Source organism: Micropterus salmoides, unplaced genomic scaffold (genome assembly GCF_014851395.1).
Source record: "Micropterus salmoides isolate LMB-PRFRI ecotype aquatic unplaced genomic scaffold, ASM1485139v1 Ms_hic_scaffold_1150, whole genome shotgun sequence".
NCBI lineage: Eukaryota > Metazoa > Chordata > Actinopteri > Centrarchiformes > Centrarchidae > Micropterus > Micropterus salmoides.
The window spans coordinates 25,192-33,111 of NW_024040209.1; positions in this window are offsets into that span (position 1 = coordinate 25,192).

A 7,920-nucleotide genomic window follows, 5' to 3' on the forward strand; every position below is an offset into this window, starting at 1 on the left:
TCACCTCCTTGGACATTTTCATGTTTTTGTATTGTATTGTATAAGCAGATTTCTTTTGTCTCTTGGACAAAATCTCAATTTTGGTCACACCAGATCACAGAACCTTCTTCCCACTTAGATTCCCTTTAACATTTAAAGGTCAAGTATGTAATATTTAGGAGGATCTATTGACATATACATGGAGGATCTATTATAATATACATAACTTTGTTTTCAGAGGTGTATACAGACCTTACATAATTACATTTTTATTACCTTAGAACGAACCATTTCTATCTTTTTATTTATTTATTTATTTTTTATTAACCTGTCCTGCCCAGCAGCCTTGTATAGAGTATGACCCTGAAACCTGCAAGAGAATGGGGATGGAAGGTGGGGACAACAGGGAATAGCAGATGGAAGAACCAATTGCAGAAAGCAACAAAACCTGTAATAGAACAGAAGGGGGACTTGGGTAGGAGAAAAACAACAACAAACAAACAAAAACAATAAAAAATAATAATAATAAAAGACAACAAGCCGAAGAGCAGCAATAAACAGCTGACATATTAAGACAACTAAGAGAAAAATGAAAACAAGAAACAGACAGGCACAATAAATAAGCAACACAGCACAGCCACGAGAGCTGGAATAATAACAATTAATTTAAATAAGTAACTGAAAGAAAAGCATCAGGAATAAGGGACAACCTAAATTTGTTTGTGTCTATGTGTGAGGCTGTGTGACTCCCAGACCAACAGATGCCTCCCCAAAAAAACATGGTATCCATGAATAATTTTGCAGCATTAAAAGTATTAAAAGTAAGTGCATTTAATACGCTGCACAGGATAGATGCCAGCCGGCGCCATACACCATACACCCCGCAGCCAGGGAGACCACAGACCCCCACCTACGGCTGATGTTTGAGTCCAGTGATTTAAAACAGACAGCAGAGGGTTTGGTGGGTAACAATGAAAACAGGTAATTGATTTTAGGTAGGACTATAATTTTTATGGTGGAGACTCTTCCCATGAGTGATATAGGTAATGATGTACACCGTACAAGGTCATCCTCTATTGATTTAAGTAAAGGCGTGTAGTTTAGCCATGTCAGTTCTGACAGCCTGGAGGAAATATTGACAACCAGATATTTAATATTCCCAGACTTTAGCGGTGTGGTAGATACACTCACACTTTTCAGGTAAAACTATGGATTTACTCCAGTTTATGGAGTAGTCTGAGATGGATGAGAATTTATCTATAAGTGTGATTGTCTCAGAAAGAGAAGTTTGTGAGTTAGTTTGTGTAGACTGTATGAAAAAGTAATACATCATCTGCATAAAGGCGTATATTTTCGGTTTGAATTCCTTTAATATTATTATTTTGTCTGATAGCAGCTGCTAGCGGCTCTATAAAAATGGCAAATAGCGAGGGAGAGAGTGGGTAACCCTGCCTGGTATCCCTCTGGAGACTAAAGCATGTTGCAACATTAAGACAGTGTGAGGGATGTGTGTGTGGACAGATTGATTTAATGCTGTATGTTAATATGTTAAGAGGAAGAGAACTCGATCCCCATTTGTATCAGATGTGAGAAAATGTCATTAGAAGTTCCTGTTCCTATTCTGTGACGTGACAAAGGTATTATTCAGAAGGTTTTCTTTTGAGGTGTTTGTGAATTAATGGCTTAATGTTAAAATAAAGCTTGGTGTTCATCAAACTGTTGACTCCTCAGATTGTTAACTGGCAGCTCTGGAGAAGACTGAACAGTGTGCTCTGACTTTCTCGTTCTGTTTAGGGGACTTTGGCCACACTCCCCTTTAGTATAAAATAAACAACAAAACTAACGTGTTTGTGCATTGATAGCTAGCTGCTTAATAACACTGATAAAACAAAATATTAACCAATGGTTCTAGTTTGATAACAAGGCTAGCTGTTTAAATTTGAGGTTGTGCATTAGTTAGCCTGTGTGGGTTTCCATAGGCTTTCGGCCTAGTAATGCCACAATTTAGTTTCACTTCTCAGGTAAGCTCCACCCTGCCTCTCCAACAGCGGGCACACAACTGGAGATTCAGGGAGCACTCAGGCTCTGTTTTGATGCAGTGTTGCAGTGTGGCTAGGGAGCAGATTAGGATTTTGGATGGTATGCCTTAAGGCTGATGCATAACTGTTTTAGCTTTTGTAAACACTTTTCCTGGCATCCTGGTGGCCCTCGGGTAACCCCCTGCATGTCTGGCTTCTATAGATGCTGAGGTGTTAACAGTTTGCTTTTACCCTTTAGCATCTCTGCAGCATTGGCATTAACATCTTGTTGGTTTAGTATTGTTTGAGCTTGTGCAGCTAATAAAACTGCCCAAAACCTGATTTTTAAATATTTATGTTTAATAAATCACCTTTCCAGTCAAAACACATGTCTCTCTTTTAAAGAAATGCTCTGTAAAAATTAAATCCCATGGGTTAAAATAAAAGATTAGATCATGGATTTGTTCCCAAGATTGCTTATTTGCTTCTAGTGCTAAGCTAACCTTTCTCCTAAGGAACACAGTAGTCCAAAAATGTTAAAGTACCACAGAATTACTTTATAACAATTTATTTTATACATATTTATAATATGCCTGACCTCCTTCTCCTTGTGTGCAACGTTTTATGATGTGAAAACCAGTGGAGGCCTGTGGAAATGAAGACTATTAGATCTGAATGCTCGGCATGGACCTTCAAATGTTCCAGCTTTTTAACCTGCTGATTTTGCCACATGCACACATAACCCACACCCCACACCCCACTTTATGTAACCAAACAGATGTAAAACACTACAAGGGGAATGTTTTGCTCTCAGGAGGAGGCTGTATTGGCACAGTGACATCCTGGCTCTGGCTAAATCTACTGTAAAGGCTCTAACCACAGCCTGGAGGAGGAACTAGTATAAATAGCTATTAGTATAATATAAGATTATAACAACATTTACAGTAGGTTTTAGTCTTCACTCACCCACTATGCTTGTCAATCATTTAAGGGCATATGGAAGTGAAAGAGAACCTTGCTTTACTGTACTGTTGTACAGTATACTGTATATGATATAAATGTGCATTAAAAGACATACGTACATCATCCTTATCCACAAAAGCAGTGCCACAAGGTGTGGTTTTCATAAATCATGATGTAAATATCCAAAAGTGATATTGTGAAACAGGGCCCTTTTATTGTGCTGGATGAAGGAGTGGTGTGCTGCTTTGTCCTGACAGTCCAGCATTTATTTGAACAGACATTAATGGTAGGTGACTGGGGCCAGCCTTGATACTATAATCAGTCCTCAAACCCTGCACAGACGCACATCCTCCAGGTATTGGGGAAAATCTGTGAGGTCCTGAGACGAGAAAAACTAAATGACTCAACTTCCCTTTTATTTTACTATATATAGGTACGAACAGAGCAAGCACTGCCTTTCCCTGGTGGTTCATCAAAAGAATTAAACCCAAGAAAGGCAGTAAAAGATGCTTTTTAGAAGATGCTTTTTACTCACAATGGTCACCAGGTTTCACATATAAGTATGCCAACAAAACTAATGAGGAGGCTGCATGAACAGGCTGCATTAATAATATTTAATCTAATTGAGTAACATAATACTTTATGTTTCACTGGCAAATTAAATGTCTCAAAATTGCAAAAATAGAAAAGTCTACAACTCCACAGTTTTGTTTTGAAAGACTTTTGTTTTGACACAGAAGGGGCAGAACCACTTTTCTTCCCATGTTAGATGCACATAGGCTTATGTTCATTGGTATTACTGCTACTGATAAGCCTCAGCTTTCCTTTCCATTATTGTTAATAATAGTTGCAACGCACATTCTTACATGTACATTGAAAATTGCTAGCTGATAAAACCTGTGCTCCAGGGACCAGATTCACATAACATCTAAGTCTTCATGTAATTCCTAACTGGCTGAGTTAGATGGTTATTAACACTAAACATTAGAAAATCAGTCTATTCTCCCCACCTGCATAGGTGTCAATACACTGGGGATGCTGGGGACATGTCTCCACCACTTGCATGCATAGAAAAAAACAGATCTGCATTTTCCAAAATAATACTAATTTACTGATTAGTGTATTTTATTCAATTATAATTTTATATTCTAAATTGTCACCTGCCACCTGAATTTTGTGTTCCCCTTTATATAAATGAAGGCTTTTCCACCATAAATTGGTGCAGAGAAATGTCTCCAGAATGCAGGAAATTAAATGTTTAATGCTCATATATTTTCATCAATGAATATTTCTTTATTAAAATATCTTCTAGTCTTGTTCTTGACCCCAATATTCTGGAGTGTTTTGTCGCAACTCTAATCTGAGCCCTGTCTCTGTCTCCACCACTTTTCAACACAAAGTGTTGCCCACCTTTAACTGTCATTGGCTGTTAAAGTTTTGCAGTGTTGATAGCACACAGCCTAAGCAGTCCTTCTGAATGCTCTCTATTAAATGTACATGCATACTGTTTGTATTAGTGAGAGTAGTGGTGCTTATGGGACGTCGCTCTGGGATGAATGAGTATGAGGCTGGGAGGGAAATATCACAGTATACTCACTGCAAAAAACTAGACTACACCACTGGTGAAATCCAACACATGATGGCCCACACAAAGAGAACATTTCAATTTAACATGTTAATATGGACAGAAACTGGAGCTTTAAATTAAGTAGGTTAGGCATTTACTGTATCTTATCTTATCATCTTTTACGCCACTCAGTGTCACCAAAGACGGAGACGTCCAAAATGATAATGATGTCCTTGGGACCCGTCGTTAACCTTACGCTGCTGCCTGAAAAAAACTTAAATATTTTGAAAAGTATGAATGTTATTCAAAATTCTAAATAGATCCATGCATGCCTAAGCTGAATATTTTAATCTTTGAATAAGGTTCTACGATGAAAAATGTGGAAGGACTAAGGTCGCAACAAACGGGTGACAAAAAAGACTTTTTTGCATAGAAGAACATTATTCCATCATTCACACCAATCAGGGGCTACTGTATGTAATGGACCCACTAATGGAAAGCGGGTCTTATTGCAATAGCTTAAATCTGGATCAATTTAAAACTTTTCTAATATTTATTTAAGCACATTCTGCAAGTTGAAGATTCACTTAATTCAAATAATCTACTTCCTCCTCATACAGCAGCCACTATATCTCAAACCTGATTATTTCAGGTGTGTACAGTGAGGAGTGTTCTTACCTTGTGTAAGGAGAGTCAGCAGAGTCGCCACACATATCACTTTGTACAAAGCCATCGCAGTAAGTACATATCATCAGATCTGCACCTACATAAATACCCTTCTTCTCCCCTCCCTCCCTCCCTCCCTACCTCCAACACAAGCCCACCTGTACAATGACACGCCCAACATCTCACTTGTCACCTGTTATACAGAATATCAAAAATGTCACGCATCTAGGGTAAGTACATTTACGCAAGTACTGTTCTTAAGTACAATATTGGGGTACTTAACTTGATAGTTTCCTTTTCATGCTATCCTGTGCTTCAACTCAAATTGTACTTCATATTAGAGGGAAATGTTGTACCTTTTGACATTTATTCAACACCTGTACTAACTAGTAAGATTGTAGATTAAGATTTTACATTAAAACAAGATAAACATTACAGATTAAACTTGTTGCTTTTCAACAATTAAAGTAAAACAAGTCAAATAAGGGAAACACAGTGGTTTGCAACAATTTATATATAAACCACAAATAATTAAAGATACAAATAAAGACCGGAATAAAGTAGGCATCACATTGTAAAAGCTTTTTTGTAAACCAGGAAATTGCGAGCCTGATCTCCTCTTTATATTATTATAAACATTATTATATTATTATAAACATTGTATTATTGGCTTATTATTATTGATTATTAAAATGTAAGCAGCATTTCAATCTTGTAGCTGGACCAGGTGAAGGTAATTCCAACTGCTTTATATCCTGTTGGTAAGAAGCCTGCACACATTTCAAATAATGGCATGGCTTTCGTTTCATCCTAGGATTCATCATGGAGTTATGAAGGAAATATACACCACAGAACTGTTTTTATAAGTTATGCAGAGCGGCTTGATGAAGCTGCTACAGAACAACCGACCACATTTACACACACAGTACACAGGCTTTTGAATACATGTAAAAAGACTCATTGCACTGCACGGCACATGTTTCTGATGGACAGGGTAAATATTTTGCGGAATCATGAATTAAGGACAGTCAGGAAATACAACCCAGTTTCTAGAAAAGTAGGAAACACTGTGTAAATGTAAATATAAACAAAATGTGATTATGTGCAAAACAATGAAAACCCATATTTAATTGAAAATGGCACAACGACAACATATCAAATGTTGAAACTGAAAATGTTATTGTTGGTTGATAATTAAATGCCCGTATCGAATTTCATGCCAGAAACACGTTTCAAATAAGTTGGCACGGTTGGTGATGAAACAAAGGAGACCTCAAACTGTTGAGCAGCTTAAAATCTACATCCAACAAATCCACTTATAAGATTACAGCAGTTGGTCTTAGTTCCCAGACTCTCTCACAGTGTTGTTAAAAGAACAGGTTATGCAACAGAGTGGTAAAATAATCCTGTCCCAACTTCTTTGAAAGGTGTTGCCGACATCAAATTGAAAATGGGCATTTAATTTCCAAAAACAACATTTAATTATTGGGGTTTCAATGTTTCCCACAACATCACATTTTTTTGTATATAAATTTTACACAGCGTGCAGACGTTTTCAGTTGTAGTTTTGTGTGTTTTTGTTTCTCTTTCTCCTTTTCAATCTGGGCTCTTTGAAGGGGCGTGTCCACGTGTACCACTGACTAAGCCTGCTGATTGGAAATGGAAGGATTCAAGGAAGTGGGTCCTCCCTCAGATGCGGAGATCTCAGAATGGAACAAAAGAAATTTTAAGTAGCTCCTGTTACACATTCTTCACACCATCATTAAACAGTCACCTATTAATATGGCTGACCTGTTCGAGGTTCAAGTCAAACAAGAAGCAAGGTATTAAACCTGTTTTTAAATTGTTTCGTTTCCACAGTGCATTGTGTTGAATCTACTGCGTGGCTCTGTTCTGTTAAAGTACTGAGATTGATGACCTAATAATCTGCAGACCATCACAAAAAGCATTATGGATGCAAAAACATTGATTCAGCACGTCTTGTTTTCCATTATTACTTCAATTCAATTAAATTTTATTTATACAGCACCAAATCACAACAACAGTTATCTCACAGCGCTTTTCATAAAAGAGCAGGTCTAGACCGTACTCTGTGATGTTATTTACAGAAGCCCAACAGTTCCCACCAAGAGCAGCACTAGGCGACAGAAGCAAGGAAAAACTTCCTTTAAGAGGCAGAAACCTCGAGCAGAACCATGACTCAGGGTGGGCGGCCATCTGCCTCGACCGGTTGGGGTGAAGGAGAGAGAGAGAGGAAGAGGGAGGGAGGGACAGAGAGGAAGAGAGAGAGGGATGGAAGGAGAGAGAGGAGAGGGAGGCAGCCTACACAATAAACACACAGAGGTACAGACAGTAAAGGTGATGTTGCTATAGACTAAATGAAAAATGAAAAATGGTACAGATAGTATTGTTGTGTTAATGATAATAATCGTAATGTTAATGATTATAATAACAATAATAACAATAAGACTAGTAACAAAAGTTGTTGTAGCAGAGGGTGTCGAGCAGGAACACGGGGGCAGCAGGTGACCCGCAACCACAGATCCAGACTCCACAGCTCCAGAGCCAGAAACCACCTGCAGGAAGTGATAGGAGGAGAGAGGAGAGGGACGAGAAAGCACAAGACTACAGGAAAGGGGAGAAGTTGTGAGTAACATGCAATAATGGGATGAGGTTGCATACAGAGGGAGAGAAAGTAGAGGAGAGGAGCTCAGTGCATCATGGGAA